The following is a 20,032-nucleotide window of genomic DNA, read 5'->3' as shown; positions in this document are numbered from 1 at the left end:
GTTAGATACTCGTTTTTATCCCACATGGCTTCTAGAAATCTTCAGACCAAATATTGGATACACTGTATCAGGAGTATAAGACTTCATGATATTTTGTCTTCGAAATTTATTCATGAGTTTCATCTAATTTTTCTATTTTTATTATAGTTTTATCTCAATTTTCTTATTGACTTAAATATTTTATCTTGCCACATTTCAATTTTATACGCTACCTCACATTAAGTGTTAACATAATGGAAACTAGAGGCATAAATTTAGATACATAGTAAAGAGGAGAAATACCTGCTTTCAGTGGTTTTCTTCACCTACCATGGTACCCAGTAGAGGATAAAAGATATTCTATCAGAGGAGAAGGTCTTTAAATTATAAGTATTTAATAAATGAATAGTATAGAAATATTTATATAAATAGTTTATCTTTTAATTAAGTACAGTATTTTTATTTGAGAAAATAAATGACTTGGCTAAGATTTTATAACTAGTGAATAACTGAAACTAAACTTAAATCAAACTACTTTTTACTTTCAGGTCTGGTAATTTGTTGTTTTTCCTGTGTGTGTGTGTGTGTGTGTGTGTGTGTGTAGATACCACTAATACTACACCACTCTGAAATTGTCGTATTAGGAAGCTAGTATATGTATATATCTGTATCTATAATATCTGTACACATACATGCATGCATCTATCAAACATTATTGGACAGACATTTATTTTCTGTGCCTGCAAATCAGAATTGTATTTGAAATGTTAATATATCCTGCTAACTGAATATATATACATCTTTTAAAATCTTTCTGACTAATCTCTCTGCCTCAATGTCAAGCCAAGGCCTCTATCAAACCATAGGTATAACAATGTCAGTATGCTTCTTATTAGAAGTCCTTCATATCTTAATACATTTTGATCTTATAGTTCCTGACTCTTGCATTTCAGTTTCTGTCACTGCCTGATTCAGTGATGCAAGCAGCTGTATTATCTCTTGTGATCACCGTCTTTGTTTTTAATGGATATTTTCATGATCAGTATATGTGACACTTCTGAACACAAATATAGAGTTTATTTCTCTGCAGAACATAAATTGATACACTGAAATATGTTGTCATATTTATTTCTTTGTGATGTTTACATGTTTTTAATCAATTTTAACACTATGAATATTTTACTCTGTGCTTCAAATACATTTTGTATAGCAGGACAGTATAAATTATTGACACAAATTAATATTAGCATTTTACTTCTATATATTAAATCTATACTAACGTTCAAACTTTCCAAATGTGAAAAATATCTGGTGTAGGGTAAGAGGAGTTCCTGCTCAGAAAGTTTGCAGACATGGTTTGAAGGATTTCTGAGGTATTGATCAGGTAGAGTTTGAGGAATGGAGCAGAATTGGGTGTTCCTCTTTATTAATAGACTGAGAGGTAAAGCTAGTTTCTTGCTAAAACCTTGCCATAATAGAATTTTATGACTGACTTGCAGCATTTACTGGATTAATTTTTCATAAAATAGTGTTTAAAAATAACTGTTATTTCCTCATAGGATCATAGTGACTAATAAAAGTTGTTTACCTTAAAATTGGCAACTAAGCTGTGCAAAAAAACAAATATTGCAAGGTGGTTATCTGTCCAGTATTTGAGAAGGCCCCATTACCCATGTAAGCCATTTATTTATTTTGTAAATCTCTAACGGAACTTGGGGGATTTTTATTTGTAGTTACCTTAGGAGAGTTTTTTCAAGACATAAAGGATTGATTGTTTAAGGGCTGATCATGTCTTATGTTTATCTCTGCCGTATCTACTGTTGGTCTTGTGCAGACATTTATCCTTAAATGGAGTTTACCACCTGCTGTGGGCTGCATTCCCAAGCAGCAGGACTCCAGAAAGACCAGAGCTGGTGTCTCTACTGGCCTCACAGCTCCCACAGGCTGGGCCTCCATCAGAAGGAGTTGGGTTTCCCAGCAGTGGCAGCACCAGGGAGTGGACTAATATGCTTAAATTCAGCAGGCTGCCTCATCTCATTTGAGGTTGTGAGACACATATGTCTAGAATGACCAAAAGATAATTATTTAAATTTAAGCAATAAGTGAATTACATTACACAATTGCACTGAATTCTGTTTTCTTCAATATGAACTGAAATGAAATACTTATATAAATAGTTTGTCTACATACAGAAGTAATAAATAGAATCTTGCAAACAATGTGGACAAAGTTGACTTACTGATTTTGAAGTTTTAGAAGATTAACAAAAAAACAAATGAATTGCTCAGGTTTATGAAATTTCTTGAGGGTGGATAAAAAAAAGCTTTAAAAGTCTTCAGCAGGTGTAAATCAGAATTTCTCTTCTCTGAACTTTTAGTGGCAGTGCTAACTGTATTTTACTTACCCTAATTTGGAATTAAAAACAATTAAAATTCTTCCAAGTCATAAAGCAGTCAGATGTTATAGGTTGAAAATAAGTTTGGAAATGTGTTGGGGAATATATAGTATATACATAATTTCTAGCATCTTAGCCACCTCAAAAATATCAAGGATTTTTCTCCCCTGGTTAAAAATACTTTATCTACAATAGAAGACTTAAAGAAAGAAAGTGCCTGGTGAACCTGTAAACAGCAAGACAGGAAAACTAGTTGCTATCAGAATAAAATTTACTGCCATGTGTTAGGGTTAGCTCACCTTCTTCTCATCTGTAGCATGAACTATTGGCATACTCAAGGAAAAAAACATTTTTACAACTATCGAAGTCCATGGCCTAGTAATATGGAAATGACTAAAAACCACTTTGCAAACTGTCTGCCAAATAGGAAGGCACTCAGAAATTATTAGCTTCCTTCTAACAAACCCCTTTTTAAACAATGAACTGTTTTTCTCCGTGGATGTCAACCATTTGCTTCAAGCAAATAGTTTATGGCTGGATAATGGCCGTGTTGTAATGATAAGATTTCAGTTCATATAAATTTTGATATTTAAACAAATTATTAAACACTAAGTACATGTGAAATTTTTGTTACCATAAGATTGTGGTTTATTTAGTAATATTTACGACTTTCTTCTTCAAGGAGTTTCTATTCTCTCCAAAAATCACCAATCTTATTTTCTCAGTAGACAAGAAACCTGAGTAAAAATAAGCATCTGGAAAAATATGAAATAGAGAACATAGAAAATGCAGGAAATTTACTGATATCCTCAAGCTGACTCAAAGCTGGCTTTAGCTACCTCTTGTAAAACTTCAATGCCACACTTTGCTTTTGAGGACTAACAGACAAAACAGATTTTGAAGGTGCCCAAAATAGGAGATTACCATACTGCAGCCCTAATTTTTCCATTGCTTTTCAGATCATAGGCTTGGTATCATCACTGGAACCATGGAGTTATTTTTTAATCATGTTGTCTAGTCTTGGTATACCATTGACATTAGAGTAACAGAGTTATTTTCCTGCTCTTGACCAGCTCCAGCAAAATGACCATGAACTAATGTAAAACAAAGATATATGATTATGTGCAATAATTATTCTGGTGTTTATTAAGTCAATTTTTATAACTTAATAGAAACTGCCAAACTTCCCTTGTCTTGAGCTAATGAAGTAACATGATACATCATTGCAAGTTATTATGAGTATGTGGAACATATTTTCATGTATCTTCAAATTGTCCTAACTTATTTTTCAAAGTAATCATGGTATAACATGATACTAATTAACTACAGAGAGACCTGTTTGGACATCTTACTCATCTCTGGCACTCTAATACATAGCATATTCTTTGCAAATGTAGATGCTCAAAAACAATTTGTTATATGTGTGATGGGATGAAGTTACATGGTTTTTATTTATATATATAGTAGAGAAGCACAACAATTAAATAGTTTGATAACATTTTCTTGGTTAGGAATTTTATGAAGATGGAACTATAGGGGGAAATCAATGGGAGGAAGACATCAAGGAGGCTCTTGAAATAATGTAAATGCTAGATGAAGAGGATCTAGAACAGAGACGCTGTCCAGAAAGAATATGGATTCCAAAATATGTCAACAGATTATCAATAAGTTGGATGTGAAAAGCAAAAAGAGTCATTAAATATAAATTGAACATAATAAAGATTGACAAGTATTAATTTTCCATTCTACAATAAATCTAAGGAGTATGTAATTTACCTTTATTACCAAGATCATAAACTTTTTGAGTACAGGGACTTTGTTTTTCCATTATCTATTATTACGCATGTCTTATAATAGTTGCACACTTATTTTTCAATAAATGCTTGAATAAAAAGTGAAAAAAAACACAGAATGTCTCAGGGACAAGAATAAAATTCAGAACCATTATGTTTGAATGTTCGAGAACATCCTTGCAAAAGCAGAAAAAGTATCACTTATATAGGCATAAGGCTTCTATGCTAACAGTGTTAAAATAGCATTGTTTATATACTTCAAAATGTTTAGGAATTGGTATCCAGTGATGGTGGAGCTATTATTCCTCATTCATTCTTGGCACATATCTTATACCTTTTTATGAGAGAAAAATAAGCAACATTGCACTTTAATTAACAGCTGAATATAATTGTTTAAAGGAAACGTGGAATATTGCAGTGTTCCTGCACTTTGAAAGGTGCCCGTACCTGAATGAGAACAATACGTACACTTGAGAGGCCCTTGCACAATCCTTAGCTGATGAGTCAACTGAGAGTTTGAGGCAGCTGTGCAGGCAAATCATTTTGCATCTGAATATGGATTTTTATGAGGCTACATAGTTTTTGTAAATAAACCTGAAGAAACGCTACACCTGTTCTCTGAGAATGTTGTAAGATTCTTAGATGGTAGTTCTTTTTAATTAAAATGTATCATCACAAACTTGTTTTAAGACTGATTGTTGCCTTGCTATTTTCCCATGTGTTTGAGAAGTATTAACTCTCAAATGAAGTGTTCAGCAAGACTTGAAAATGATAATGACAGAAAGGAAGCATCACAGAATTTTGGGAACAGAGTAGGAACATACTCTGTTGGGGGAAAAATAGTACACAGAATAAAAATGCAGCTTTTGTACTATTGTGACTTTGTTAAAGTAACTTTTGTTAAGTAGAGCTTCAGGATGTCAGAAGATGAGCTGTAGTTCAACAAAAAGACCACAAGGGAATTGAAATACAGAAGATTATCACTCAAAGGTGCTGGAGGAGATCCACAGAGCACACCTTGAGAGGCCACATGGCGAGGTCAAGGCAGAATGGAAGCAGAAAGAGCAGCAGGGCCTGCAAACTTTATTAGGATGCATGTGTAGAGGGCTTTGGGGTTCCTAGGCTAAGACTGGATTGGTCAGTACAAACCAAAGAGCAGGTTTTGGTAAACTCCAAAGGGGCATACAAGGGGAAGATTCTGAGAGGCAGAGGAGACTGTTTATCACAAGGACCATTGTGGGAGTCCTATCAGGAATTTATATTTACTTGTGACTGCAGATTGTTTTCTAGAGCATGTGCTTGCAGGGGAGGCTAGTGTCATTTCAAGGCTCCTGAAGGCCTCTTGTCCACACAAAATGGGTGTGTTGAGGGAACAGTGTTATGGAAATGTAGGTAAACTCTCACAGTAGTGTTAAGCAAGTGGATTGAAAGGGATGTGGATGAAAATTAGTGCCTGACATATTAGTAAACAAAGGAATGTTATGGACATCAAGTCATCAGCCTCTATGCCACCCCAAAGGTCCACCCTAATGTGAAAGAATAGGATACTGGTCCTAGATAGGCTGGATGCATATCAAAGGAATGATATCAGTAAGCCTAGACTTTTGCACTTTTGCATATATAGAAAAGCACTAAATTCCTTAATTTGAGATATCTGGTTTTGTTTAATTAACAGTAAACTTTTGATGTTCTATCCGGTCTTTGTGGCAAAACTCCTATATATCCTGGCTCCTCCCCTTCCTCTTCGGAGCAGTCTCTTGAAACAATCTGAGAGGCTGCCTCCCAGGTTCCAGTCTTCAGAAAGTCCACCGAATAAAGCATAACTCTCAACTTTTGAGTTGTGCACATTTTTTCAGTAGGCAAGTTCAAAGCAATGTGGTTCTAGAAAAAGTACCCAAGTTTAGGAGTTAACTAGGTTCAAACACCCACCATACACTACCTTCCTTTGTAAATTTGACCAATTTAATTTACCTTTTTTTCTAAACTTCTTCTTCTGATTACTAGTACTATAAATATAATGGTTTATATTATATTAAATAAAACAATCTGTTTTAAGTCTCTGACTTACTGTGGTCCGAGTATGCCTAACATAAACACTCAAGCCCTTTAAAAGCACAGAGATTTCTTTAGCTGGTTGCTGAAGGGGAACTCATAGAGATTCAAAATATGAGAGTAATTTATGTGAAGGTGATTCTCCATTAGTGGCTTTGAGCAGAGGAAGCCATAAAGCAAGGACCTAGGAGCTGAGAGCAGTCCCTGATCAACAGAGAACAGGGACTTCAGTGTTAAAACAGCAAAGAATTTAATTCTGCCGATAATAAGAATGGGCATAGGAGTGGATTATTCCGTAGAGTCTAGCCCTGCTGACAACTTGATTTTAGCCTTATGAGACCTAGGCAGAGAACCCAGTCAAGCCTGCCTGTACTTTTGACCTGCTATGCTATGAGGTAATAAATGGGGGTTGTTTTAAACACCTGCTTTGTGGTAATTTGTCACAAATCAAGAGAAAACTAACATGGATTTAGTGAGTTTCTATTAATATTAAATTTTCTTTTTTTTCTGTATTTATTTTTAGATAATTATTTTTCTCTAAACTTTGAAGGTATAGTTTTATTTTGTATTCTTTGTTTGCCTTTTGTTTTAAGAGGTCAGTTTGCACTTAATTTTGGATCCTTTATAAATATGTTTTTTTCTTAGCTGCTTTAATAGTCCTCTTAAAAAAACTTAAACTCTTAAAAAAACTTTCAAAAACATAATAGTATGTCTAGGTGAGGACCTTCCTTCCTTCTCTTCTCTTTTTCTTTCCATCCTTTCCTTCCCTTGCTTCATTTCCTACCATTCCTTCTTCTCTTCCTTAGGCATTTTAACACTTCAGCTTGGGAATTTCTGTCACAAAGAACTAAAGAGCTGAATTGAATCTAAATCCTGACTTAGAAAAGGAAGTATCCAAATTGAACTTAATTTCATGCCCATCTTCAAGGTTTTGTTTATTGTTCATTATACAACCACCAGAAGTGAACTATCAGGTCAGTAGGAACTGGTAGATATCCATAGGCACCTCCATCTTTCCTGCTATATACCACTACAGATCTATGTCTTTATTTTTGGTATCTGAGGAAGTCACTTACCTTTATGGCAGCTCTGTAATAATTTTTTGAAAACTATTCTCTAAAATATTGTTTTAATAATTTTGTGTTGTTGCCACATGAAGAGTTTTCAAGGTATCCAATTTTCTACACAGATACGTACATAGAAAAGGTATTGAATGCTATTTAGTTTGTAATGTAGGTGGTGCAGAAGCAGTGAATACTGTAAGAACAATGAATAATATAGTCACATTTACATTTTCTTAAGTCACACTATCTGTGGTGTGGGAATAATTGAAGGATGTAAAGCACTGAGACTGGGGTGAAAACCTTATTTAGAAAAATGGTTGTGTAATATGAATATGCAATAACTACAACAAACAGCATGAGAATAAACATGAAATGTAAAAGAGGACATCAGAATCATAAAATGTGAGAGAGGGGAACAAGAAAATGTAGATTTCTTTCATTCTTTTTAGGATGTGTTTGAGCCTATATGATTACCAGTCTAAAACAAATAGATATAGTAATGGGCTAACATGCTTGAAAAACAGGGTAACCATAAATCAAAAGCATACAACAGAGTCACAAAAACCAAAAAAGAAAAGAAATTAAGCTAATACAAAAGAAAATTATCAAACCACAAAAGGAAAAACCAAATTAAAAAGAAAGGAACAAAGAAGAAATACGAAGTCAACTGGAAAACAAAGTTTAAAATGGCAGTAAACACATCTATCAATAATTACCATAAATGTCAATGGACTAAATACTTTAATCAAAAGACATAGAGTGGCAGATTGGATAATAAAACAAAAGCCTACAATATGCTGCATGCAAGAGACCCACTTTAGGGTGGGTGAAGGACACACATAGATTGAAAGTGAGAGGATGCAAAAAGATATTTCATGCAAATGGAAAAGACAAGAAACAGGAGTAGCAATACTCGTATCAGACAAAATAGACTTTAAAACAAAGGCCATAAAGGCAGATAAAGAAGGACACTATATAATGATCAAAGGAGCAATACAAGATGAGGATATTATGACCGTTAACATATATACACCCAGTATAGGAGCATCTAAATATATAAAACAAATATCAACAGACATAAAGGGAGAAATTAGTGGGAACACAATAATACCAGGAGTTTTATGTCCATCTGAACAAAACCAAATGTACCATTTACACATTTAGCCTGTATATAATTTATAAAGAAACATGCTTTACTTTACAAATGTTTGTCAAACAACACCATATACTAATCTTAACTAAAACCTAGAGCATCTCTTCCCTTGATAGTGTATTTTAATCCTTTAGGGGCAGTGAGGATTGCCAGCCAAGTTGTAGACTTGTTGTATAGTTGATGCTCTAAAAGATTATTGTGTTAAGGTAGAGGAAGGTATGTAATACGTTATTATAATATTTTTGTAAAAGTATTGTCAGGGACTTCTAGATCCCAAATATGCCTAATTCACAATTTTATTTTTCTCTTTCTAGTATTTCCTAATGTTTTGTTTTTCTCTAATTCTTCCTTCTGAATAATGTTATTAATTTTTCCTCTTTTTTCTATATTTCGGTCATCCTACTCCCAAGTTCTAGAAGATATTTTGAATACAAAACATCTTAAGCTAAATGTTAAATTAGGCATCATTCTTTAAACAGTTTATGAAAAATTGTGGAGATATCAATTCATTGTTACTTATTACTTGATGAATCTCGTTCTTAAGAACATAACTCACATATTAGCCAGGGTTTTAGGATAAAGATTTATTCTGACTATGTCTATGGAATATAGTTTTTAGATGAGAAATATTTGGTTATCTTTTTCTTGGTAAAGTACTAATTTACTCATATTTCAGGATCATTTTGAAACAAACAGGGGGAAGAAGTATTTATCTTAATATACTTGATTCCCTACAGGGTCAGCAACACAACTAAAATGTCCATTATAGAATATGTTAAAACAATTGCATTTTAATTTTTTAAATTTATGAGTATTTAAGTTATATTGTTAAGCAAATACAATAATGATTCTTCTCTCTAGTAGTCAGAGAAAAAAGCTGTTTCGATGGGGAGAAGAGGTATAGGTTATCTACTCTGCCACATTTATAAAAGACTTTTATTCACTAAGCTTTATTAAGTTTGCTTTTACAACTTTCACTCAGAGGATTTTACAATGCATTTGGTATTGGCAAATGCTTGATAATTCCTCAGCGTGTATGGAAGTACAAAATAACACTTCCAACCTTTAAGACCAAACACTTTGGTAAATACCACAGATGCCAAATTGCTATAGCAGGTGCTAAATTGCTACTAGTGTATCACCTTGGGATATAATGAAGATAAATTGAGCCCTGTGCATTTCCCCAGTATTCCACAATTACTGGAACACCTGTGCTAAACGATGTGGTGCTAATGCAGCATAAACATCCTCACAATGCTCAAAGGACCTTCTAGTGTCACATCTCAGCTTGCTTAGCAGGGCCTCACCTTAACATAGGTGTTGGAAGTGTTTCACCTGTACTTGACACTGCCACTGTATGACATATCAAAGAAGCTGACTTTCTTCCTTCTCTATCCAGTTTTTATTTCTTTATATTCTTACCTCATTCATTTTAATATTTTCTTCTATCCATTCTTATTTCATTTTTGCTACAAAAGTATGTGTATTTTCTTTTGCTTCAAATGAATTATCTTCACACATTTGCTTTAACACCAGAGACCCATGCCATTGTCAGCAATGCTGGATGCTGTTACTACGATTGTTCTAGCACCTCTGTTTTCTAGCAAATCACCTTTGGCACGTATAAGCCCTGATAGGCAAAATGGAGGTTTTAAAGATGACAACAATAAGATGACAAATGGAAATGCCTGCAAATGTATTTGTAGTTGTGGACCTGGATCTACTTTTACCAGATTTAAACATTAAAAGGCAAACAGCTTCGTGTGTAGGTATCAATGTGTTTATGGTATCATCCATAGTTATTGTGAATTAAGATTCTGCCATTCCTGTTACAGACTATTTTGACAGCATTACTGAGATGCAATTCACATACCATTATAATTAAATATTTGTAAGTGTATAATATAGTGTATTTCATATGTTTACAGAGTTGTGTGACTATTATCACAATCTAATTTTATAGTATTTTTGTCCCCTGAAAATGAAATTTCTCTACCCACCAGCAGTTGTTCCCTATTCCCCCCACACCCTATCTCCTCCAGTCTAGGGAGCCAGTAATCTATTATGCATCTCTGTAAATCTGTCTGTTTTTTTTTTTCTTTCACTATTTTAAAGGTCATCTCTTTACTTTTCAGCAATTTTAATTTTATGACCTTAAATGTGAATATCTTTGTTTTGACCCCACCACCACCATTTTTGTTCATAGAATTTTGTAATTCAGTGCTTTGTATTTTTGTAATTTTGCAAAAACTATCCTCAGTTATTGCTGTCCTCCCCACTTACCCACTCTTTCAGGCTACATGTGCTTTGCTAACAGTATGTGTATAGCTTTATACAGCTCATCTCATAGATTGCATTCTCTATGGTACATCTTTTAAACTGTATTTTATATTTCATGGTTCAGGTTGAGATATGTCTTATTTCTAATACTTCATCAGTATAGGGGTGGTAGTGGGAAAAGCAAGGGAAATTCTGAGAAACTGTACATTTTATGTATGTCACAGTCCAAACCATTTTTTATGGATTTATTTGAACAACTTTCACAGTTTTCAGCTTTCTCTGAAATGAACACAAAGGAATCTCTATGAATCAAGAGCATATTAAGCTCTCACCTCTACAACTGTATATTTTGTTTATTTATTGTGTTTCCCAGATCTTGACTAGAAAATAGCAAGTCCTTGTGACTTTCTGCAAAAAATAAACACCCAGAAAGACAGGAACTGCTTGTTCACAGTGGCTTTCATTGTCTTTGAAATTTGAAATAGTTCTTATAATTGGATTCACAAGTCACCATATATGCTTACCCAGGAAGTGATGATTCTTCAAAGATGATGACAGGTACTGGCAAGGTAAAAAAAAAAATTAATAATCCATAAATGGACAGTGCTACTCCAACCTCCAAATTTTAAAATTTAAAAATATCATCCTGGATTCATAGGTATAGACCAAACAGACCCTAATGTGTGGAATAATTGAAAAGCAACCTTTTTATAGTATTTAAAAACACTTTACTAATGAACTACAGTATCTGAAACTTGCACTGTAAATTTATTGTTTAGAATGAGTAATACTGAGATGGGGAGTTTATTAGTGTAAGAAAATGTTTTTCTTCATATACACACATGAATATAAAATGGTATGAAATGTTTATAAAAGTTTAATTGAATTTTGTTTGGATAGGTATTTATTGATATTTGCTTGAAAGCAAACACTGTTTTATTCTCTTTAGAAAATGAGTAATAAGGTCATTGTCACCTCCTCAAAGTTTATAACATTAGATAAAGAAGTCAACTTAGTGTCCATTTCCCTCACCCATCCATTCACTTAATAAAAGTTTATAGAAGGCCTAATGACTTACATTTAGCAGCCAATCTATTATACTAAATTACTGGTTTTGGGATCATACAAAGGTCTATGAGCAAACAAATAAAAGACTGAGCTGAGTTGTCAAAACAAAACTGACAGAACTATCCTGTGTTTTATTATCATAGTGCTGCTTTTTTATCTGAAGAAAACTCCATTTCCTGAATGAATTGTAATGGTTTAATCATGCAAAAGAATGACATGAGTCAAAATAACTACCTCACAAAGTTAAACATATTCAACTAAAAAGGTGATGAAGTGAAAATAAGTGGAGTATCTAGTTCTAGTCTGGGAAGTGAGCCCAAGATTTTAATAAATGAATAATGAGAGTGTTTGCCTAATAATAATCAATCCTTCCAATCACAAGTTTGCTGTCAGTATATAATCATGTTGAGTAATTAAATTCCAGTGAATTCAGTTGCTAAGTCAGGCATATGCTTTGAGTTATCAGTATGGCCAGGGATCTCTCCCAGGTGCCTGCCTTGAATCACTTGCCTGGTTTAAGTTAGAAGAGTTTCTAAACTAATTACCAGAGTTTTCCTTCTGTAGAGGCTTTGCTCATTAGATCAGTTATTTACCAACGCCTGCTATGAGAGAGCGGGAAGATCTGAGCCAGAGAAACAGATCTGTTAGTCTGGCCATAAATGCCATGCTGCAAAATCACAGATCCCTGCCCAAATCTAGATTCCTAGTTGTGTATTATGGCTCAGGATGAAATAAATACTGTCCTCTTACTATCTTCCTCTTCCCTCTACCAAGATCTTGTCAAGATCTTACAGAGTAATTTAATGTTCCCCCCCACACACACACACACATACACACATGTACGCACATGTACACGTGCACGCCCATACCCGCATACCACTTTTTCTCTCTTGTTAGCATTATAGTTTAGCACAAGCTCTCAGATTATCACTCTGAAATCTCTATGGAGTAATATAATCAAAATATATTCCTAGACAAAATAGATCTCACTCAAGGAGGAATGCTGATAGAAGCTATCAAGTGTTCATATCTGTTTTGTATACAACTTTGTAAACATGTAGGGGCATGGGCTTAGGTGTCAGACTGACCTGAATTCAGTCACTGTACTGCAACTTACTAGGTGGGTGATTTGAAAAAGTCATTTTACAGACTCTCAGTTTTATTAAATGCATTACTGAGAAAATTATACCATCAATCTTATATAATCATTTTGACAATTATGAATAATTGTACATGAAAGTGCCTAGCATACTACTTGAATGCTCAGGTATTTAATACATTTATTTAGCTATCTCCAATTATTTATGTATAATATGAACTTGAAAGTTATTCATTGGAAATGAATTTTATTTGGTATTTTTTCTTTTTATTGAAGTATAGTTGGTTTATAATGTAGTGTTAATTTCTGGTGTACAGTATAGTAATTCAGTTATGTATATATATATATGTATATATTCCTTTTAATATTCTTTTTCATTATAGGCTATTTCAAGATACTGAATATAGTTCCCTGTGCTATACGTTAGGACCTTGTTGTTTATCTATTTAATATATGGTACTTAGTATTTGAAAATCCCAAACTCACAGATTGTCCCTCTACCCCTTCCCTTTCCCCCTGGTAACCATACATTTGTTTTCTATGTCTGTGAGTCTATCTCTGTTTTGTAAATAAATCGATTTGTGTCATTTTTTAAGATTCTACATTTAAGTGATCCCATATGGTATTTTTCTTTCTCATTCTGGCTTACATCACTTAGTATGACGATCTTCATGTCCACCCATGTTGCTGAAAATGGCATTATTTTATTCTTTTTTAATGGCTGAGTAGTATTCCATTGTATAAATATACCACAACTTCTTTATCCAGTCATCTGTTAATGGACATTTAGGTTGTTTCCATGTCTTGGCTATTGTACATAGTGCTGCTATGAACTTGTATCTTTTCGAATTAGAGTTTCCTCTGGATATATGTCCAGGAGGGGGATTGCTGGATAATAGGGTAAGTCTGTTTCTATACTGTTTTCCATAATGGCTGCACCAAACTACATTCCCACCAACAGTGTTGGAGGGTTCCCTTTTCTCCACACCCTCTCCAGTATTTATCATTCATAGACTTTTAAATGATCTCCATTCTGGCTGGTGTGAGGTGATACCTCACTGTAGTTTTGATTTGCATTTCTCTGATAATTAGCATGATACTGAGCATTTTTTTCTTGGGCCTATTGACCATTTGTATGTCTTCACTGGCGAATTGCTTGTTTAGATGTTCTGCCCGTTTTGGAGTTGGGTTGTTTCTTTTTTTGTTATTGAGTTGTGAGTTGTTTGTAAATTTTGCAAATTAATCCTTTGTCAGTTGCATTGTTTGCAAGTATTTTCTCCCATTCTGTAGGTTGTCTTTTCATTTTATTTATGATTTCCTTTTCTGTGCAAAAGCTTATAAGTTTAATTAGGTGCCGTTTGTTAACTTTTGATTTTATTTCTATTGGTATTCTTTCTTAGCAGTGGGTAGTTAAGGATATTTTCTAACTGGAAATCAGCATTAAAATATTATAAGTCAATTTCTCCTCCCTGACCTAAGCAACCATTTATTGACTTTTTTTATACTTGATTATATTTTGACTTTCTTGGAGTTTGAAAAAAAAAAAAAAAAGCTTATACTGGAAACTGAAAGTGTGGTGCTTTTGATGCCAGACTGGGACTGATTCTCACCTTCACCTGAGGGAGCCCTAGCTGACCCAGGTTAGGAAACTAGACAAACAATAAAATAGAAATGGAGGAGTGGATTATTTGGTTACTGAGGAAGAGATCAATCTTACTAGAGGACCCTCAGGTAAATGGCCAAGATTTTAAAAACCTGCTGCACCAGAATGCTGTACACCTCTTTTGTAATGCAAGCTGTGCTGTGTCCCTGAGAGTGTAGCAGAGGTTACAGGTGCAGAATGGGCCTATAAGACATTGAGGTGAAAGGGAGCTGAGTGGTATTCCTGTAGCTATGGTGTTGGTGCCAGTGTTTGCCCTCACCATGGTAGCAGCCTGGACCTTTATGAGATATCTGCAGTGACTTTGAAAAGCTTGCTTTCTTCCAGTGCTCCTAAAGAGGAAGACATATTTCTCTCTTTCTCTCACTCTCCTCCTCTGCCATTCTCCCATACCTTTTCCTCTCTCTCCATAGGCAAAACATGGTTTAAAGAGACTTCTAACCAACCAGAACCTTGATATATGAAGTCTCTAAATCTTCATATACTAGTGGGAGATTAAAGGCATTGTTTGAAGGAAAGCTGAAGTAAAGACTTTCTTAAAGCAAATGACAAGTTATATATTTTACTAGTACTTCCAAGAGTAGTTCAGCTACAACCCAAAGAGGGGAAGGTACAGACTTTCCATCGCCAAGGTGATTCCTTTTTTCTTGGCTGGCATGCCTCAAAGGCTAGCTATAATAAGAGGAAGAGAGAATTTTTTTCAATGATCTTCCTTCCTTTTTAATGACTTCAAAAAAAGGAAGTTTTTGTGGCCTTTACTTAGTATCTGACTACCTACTTGGGTGCCTATATCAAACAAAGATGAATGAGAGCATTTCTACTTTACAAAAAAAGCCACATATTATATCTATGTACATGTATATACACATAAATATGCATATATGATAGTCTAATAGTGATGCATTATGGGGAATTAAAGATGGGGAAAGCAAAAAAAATTTATACTGTATGTATTCTTTTGCATCTGGCATCTTTTGCTCATCATATGGAAAGGGCCATGGAAGAACATTGTGGGCAGATGGAAATTCCTATATGTTAATTTTGGGGTCATTAAATATAGGTTTAATTTAAAAAATAAACTAGGCTCATTAAAATATTTGACTGAAAAAAGTTACTTTCTCATTTTACTTGTTTCTATGGGTCTTATTAAACGAAGTAGTGTCAACAAAAAATAGTGAATTTGTTCAACTGATATATTTTATTAAAAATTATATTCAGATAATTGTAGATTCAGATGCAATTTTTAAGAGTAGTCCATAGAGATACCATATACACTTACCAGTGTCCCCCTTGGTAACATTTATAAAACTATAGTTATAACCAGGATATTAACATTGATAACATCACTACTCTTTTTCAGATTTTCTCAACTTTATTTGTACTTGTGTGTGTGTGTTTAGTTCTATACAGTTATATCACATGTTTGTGTTCTTATATCCACTACCACAATCAAGATGCTAAGCAGTTCAGTTGTCACAAAGATCTCTCATACTCACCTTTCATCATCATAATCATCTCCTTTCTTCCCCTACCCAGATCCTAACACGTGGCAATCACTAATCTCTTACCCATTTCTAAAATTTTGTCATTTTATTATACTATGTAAATGGAATCATACAGTAGAAATCTTTGAGATTGGCTTTTTTTTCACTCAACATAATTCCCTGAAGATTTATTCAAGTGGTTATATGTATCAATAGCTCATTCATTTTTATTACTTTGTAACATTCCACGCTATATATGTACCTGTTGAAGGTCATCCAGTTTCTTTCCAGTTTTGGGTTATTAAAAATTAAGCTGCTATGAACATTTGTGAATATAAGTTTTACTTCTCTGGGGAAAATGCCCAAGAATACAATTGCTGAGTCACATGAAGGCTTATGCTTATTTTTATGAGAAACTGCCCAGCTGTCCTCCTGAGTAGCTGTACAATATTACATCTACATCAACAATGTATGAGTGATCCAGTTTTTCTGCATTCCTGCCAGTATGTGGTATTGTCAATATTTTTTTTTTTCAATTTTAGGCATTCTGATAGACATGTAGTAATATGTTATTGTAATTTTAATTTGTATTTCCCTGATGGTGTTTATTTCTCATTTAAGTCTATGATCCATTTTGAGTTCTTTTGCTTTTTTTTTTTTTTTTCCTATAGATATCCATTTGCCCCAGCCAGCTGTTGGATGGACTATACTTCCTTCATTAAATTGCTTTGGTATCTGTCAAAATTCACTTGAGCATATTTGAGTGGGTGTATTCCTGTGTTCTTTATTCCACAAATATTTTAATAGTATTCAAAATTATACAAGGTGCAGAGAATACTGAGGTGAGTTAGTCATGATCCTTGTCTTCAGAGTGCTGCTGGAGCTGTTACAGGGGCAGGGGACTTAAGCAGATGTGACAGAGTGTAAAAGTGACTGAGTTTAAAATCTGTATCTGTATATTTGGGGGCAAAATGTAGAGAGGAGACAGTTCTGTATAAGGAGGGAGTTATCAGGAAGGGCACTAAAGAACAGGGTTAAGAATGACAAGTAAGTGAATAGTGTGAAAACATTTCAGGTATAAAAAGAAGTCAATATTTATAAAAATTTTAAATATGCAAATGTATAGAGGTTTGAAATGATCTGGGGCATTAGGAGAACTACAGATAGTTCAGTATGGCCTAAGCATAGGGTCCAAGAGGCCCTGATGAGAGGTGAGGCTGGAAGCATAAAAAGACAGGCTGTGGAAGGCCTGTTTAACATTCTAATGGCCTTGGCCAGAGGGAGATATTAAATAATTTTAAGCTAGAGAGTGACATAATCAGTATAAAGGAAACTATAATAGACTCCATATTCCTTTCTTAAAAATCAATTATATCATATATTTGTATTAGCCTCTGCACTTTCTCTTTAAATTTTTACAAATGGATTTCTTTACCTCCTGCACTTCCTGATTCAGTTCATATGAATGGAATTCTGCCCGTAGCCATGAAATGAAGGCCCAACAAATTACAGATAAGGGAAGAAAGGGCTATTTATTTAGGTGCAAAAGGACAAGTAATTTAAAAACTATAACCATTTAAAAGAATATTCTAGTTAAGATAAGAAATTAAAAGAATTTACAAAAATGAAATCCTGTTCTGTAATTAGCAACCATGAAGTTACTCTATGGTTCCATTTTGTGATTTATGGATTAAAGTACCTCCTTTGTAAGTTTGTCTTCCTTTCTTGCCTATTATATTAATTTATCTTTGTGAATATAACTAATCAAATTGATGAATATAACCTCAGAAAATTTCTTCTGAAGACTCTTAGGACTCTATTTGTACCTTCATTGTGCATGCAGTCACATTTATTTGTTTGCCTTCGATTATTTATCAAAGGAATTAAAGTACAAATATTATAAAAATATCATGTTAAACCTTAGACAAGAATAAAATTAAAAGATTGCAGGAAATTTTTCATGATTAACAGGAGATAAATTAGCATTGAATAATAATATGGTAGATGTGTGAATAATTACAAAGTTCATTCTGGTTAGTCTTAGGGTGATCTTTTGGTGCAGTAATCTGACAATGATTAGTCCCTTTCTTGTAGTAATGTGGTATAACTAAAATATATGGCATTTAGTAGCTACTAAATAATTCATAGCTTTGATTAAAATGAATTTCTTATACTTTGATTCTGGATTTCCATTCCCACATGTGTTTTTCACTTTGCCATTACTACCTCCTTCCCTTTATTAGACATACTCAAGGGCAGCACTTTTAAATGTTGACTCTACATTTGCCTTATTTCCTCTGTTTGGATCTGTCATCGCTGGACTCTGATGATGCATTTACCTATTCACTTCTCACAATTGTATTCCTGGACAAATTCTCTTACCACTTTTTATTCCCTTTGTATAGGCAGTTTCATCCATTCTCATTGCATTAACTGTCATGAATATTCTCCTAGTTATATTCTAGTCTCTGAGGTCTAAAGCCATATATCTACTTGTTAATTAACACTTAAGAGACGATAGTTAAAGCAACCTCATTGACAGCTTGAAATTTCCATTTACTAGCTGCTACAGAATCATATGGATAAAATGTATAACAACAACAGTTTTTCAAAAATCAGCTTCTTGGAACAAAGGCATAGCTACTAGTACTCTCAGGAGCTCATTCTATACCCACAAATAAACTAAGCTATGTTTGTTGTTTTTGTTGTTGCTTAAGTAAGAGAAAATTGAGATATGGGTGTGATGGTAGCAGGTAAGAAACCATCAAGCAACTGGCTTAAACTTCATGAAACATCATACATATGGTCATTTTCTAAAACATTTTTATTGCTGATAGCATACACACAGAAAAGTGCACAGATCCTAAGCCACAATATAGACATCTGTGTAAAATGTCTTCTCAGATAAAGAAATAAAATATTATCAGCATCCCATAAGCTTCATTCTTGCCCCCTCATAATTATTACCCTTTTCTTCCTGTTATTTTTTTTAAGAGGACATGTAGACTAGTAGCAGCAGTCAGAAAACCCTCGGGCAATAGGTTTCAAACTTTCATGTGTTGCATCATCAGTTTAGGTATGCTAAGTGCACACCACCATTGTAGGCTCAAGCTCAATAGAGACAAAAGTAACTTGGAAAACAGAGTTATAATTTGTCTTCATTAAAATATATGGACCTTCCTCTTGAGAAGGTATATGTAGCAGAAAGAACAACACCCAATTATCTCATCAGTAAAGTAGGTCAGCAAATATTTGCCATATGAAATTTCCAAAAACACACAAATGATTGCACAACTTTGTAAATCTGTTTTTTAATGCCTGCAGGATAACATTTAACCACCACAGCTATTTGTTCAAAATCATCCAGGATCTACTCCAGGGTACTCTATAATGTAGTGATTATAGGAAGTACAGATTCTTATGGTTGGTGTGTTAATTGGGCATGGGAGTGGTACAATGATAGTTAAGAGGGGAAGAAAGCTTTCGTGCAAAATAAGATATGTGTTGCCAGAAAAAATAAGAACAACTCACACTGGGTCATAGTGAACATTTCTTGCTGTAAAACAGTGATGGTCAAAATAATTTTGAGGAAAAAAAAATTCAACAACTTTAAACTCTTGGGGAATATTTATTGATTTGATTTACAAAGGATATACCCATCCAAAGTGACGGGCTGAAAGCTAGCACCATTTTTTTCTTTACTCTCCCTCATCATGCTGCCCTGTTCCACAGGGCAAAACTCACAGTGGTAGCTGACTCATAGAGAGACCAACAGATTTCATATGCTGAATTATCAGCATCCCTCATTCTTTTAATGAACTGTAACAACTGTGCAGTGAATCAGTTGGCTATGGGGAGAGGATGCCCTGGGGATGAGCAGCAGAGCCTGTGAGAGTGAAATCTTTTAAAATGAAGTGAAATCTGTCTTCAAAGCTTATTAACAATTTGAAGAAATTGTGGTGCAAGAGAGTCACAAAATACCTTCATGACTGAAGTAAACTTTTT

The 20,032-nt window shown here is 34.0% G+C and overlaps 1 pseudogene; it reads left to right on the top strand.

Annotated features, from left to right (window-relative positions):
* The window catches only part of LOC135322361 (synaptojanin-2-binding protein-like), a 57,403-nt pseudogene extending 42,558 nt beyond the window's left edge, over positions 1–14,845 (top strand).
* Positions 14,846–20,032: the final 5,187 nt, after the last annotated feature.

The sequence above is a fragment of the Camelus dromedarius genome, chromosome 10 (assembly GCF_036321535.1).
Source record: "Camelus dromedarius isolate mCamDro1 chromosome 10, mCamDro1.pat, whole genome shotgun sequence".
Taxonomy (NCBI): Eukaryota; Metazoa; Chordata; class Mammalia; order Artiodactyla; family Camelidae; genus Camelus; species Camelus dromedarius.
This window is presented reverse-complemented; position numbering and strand designations above follow the sequence as displayed.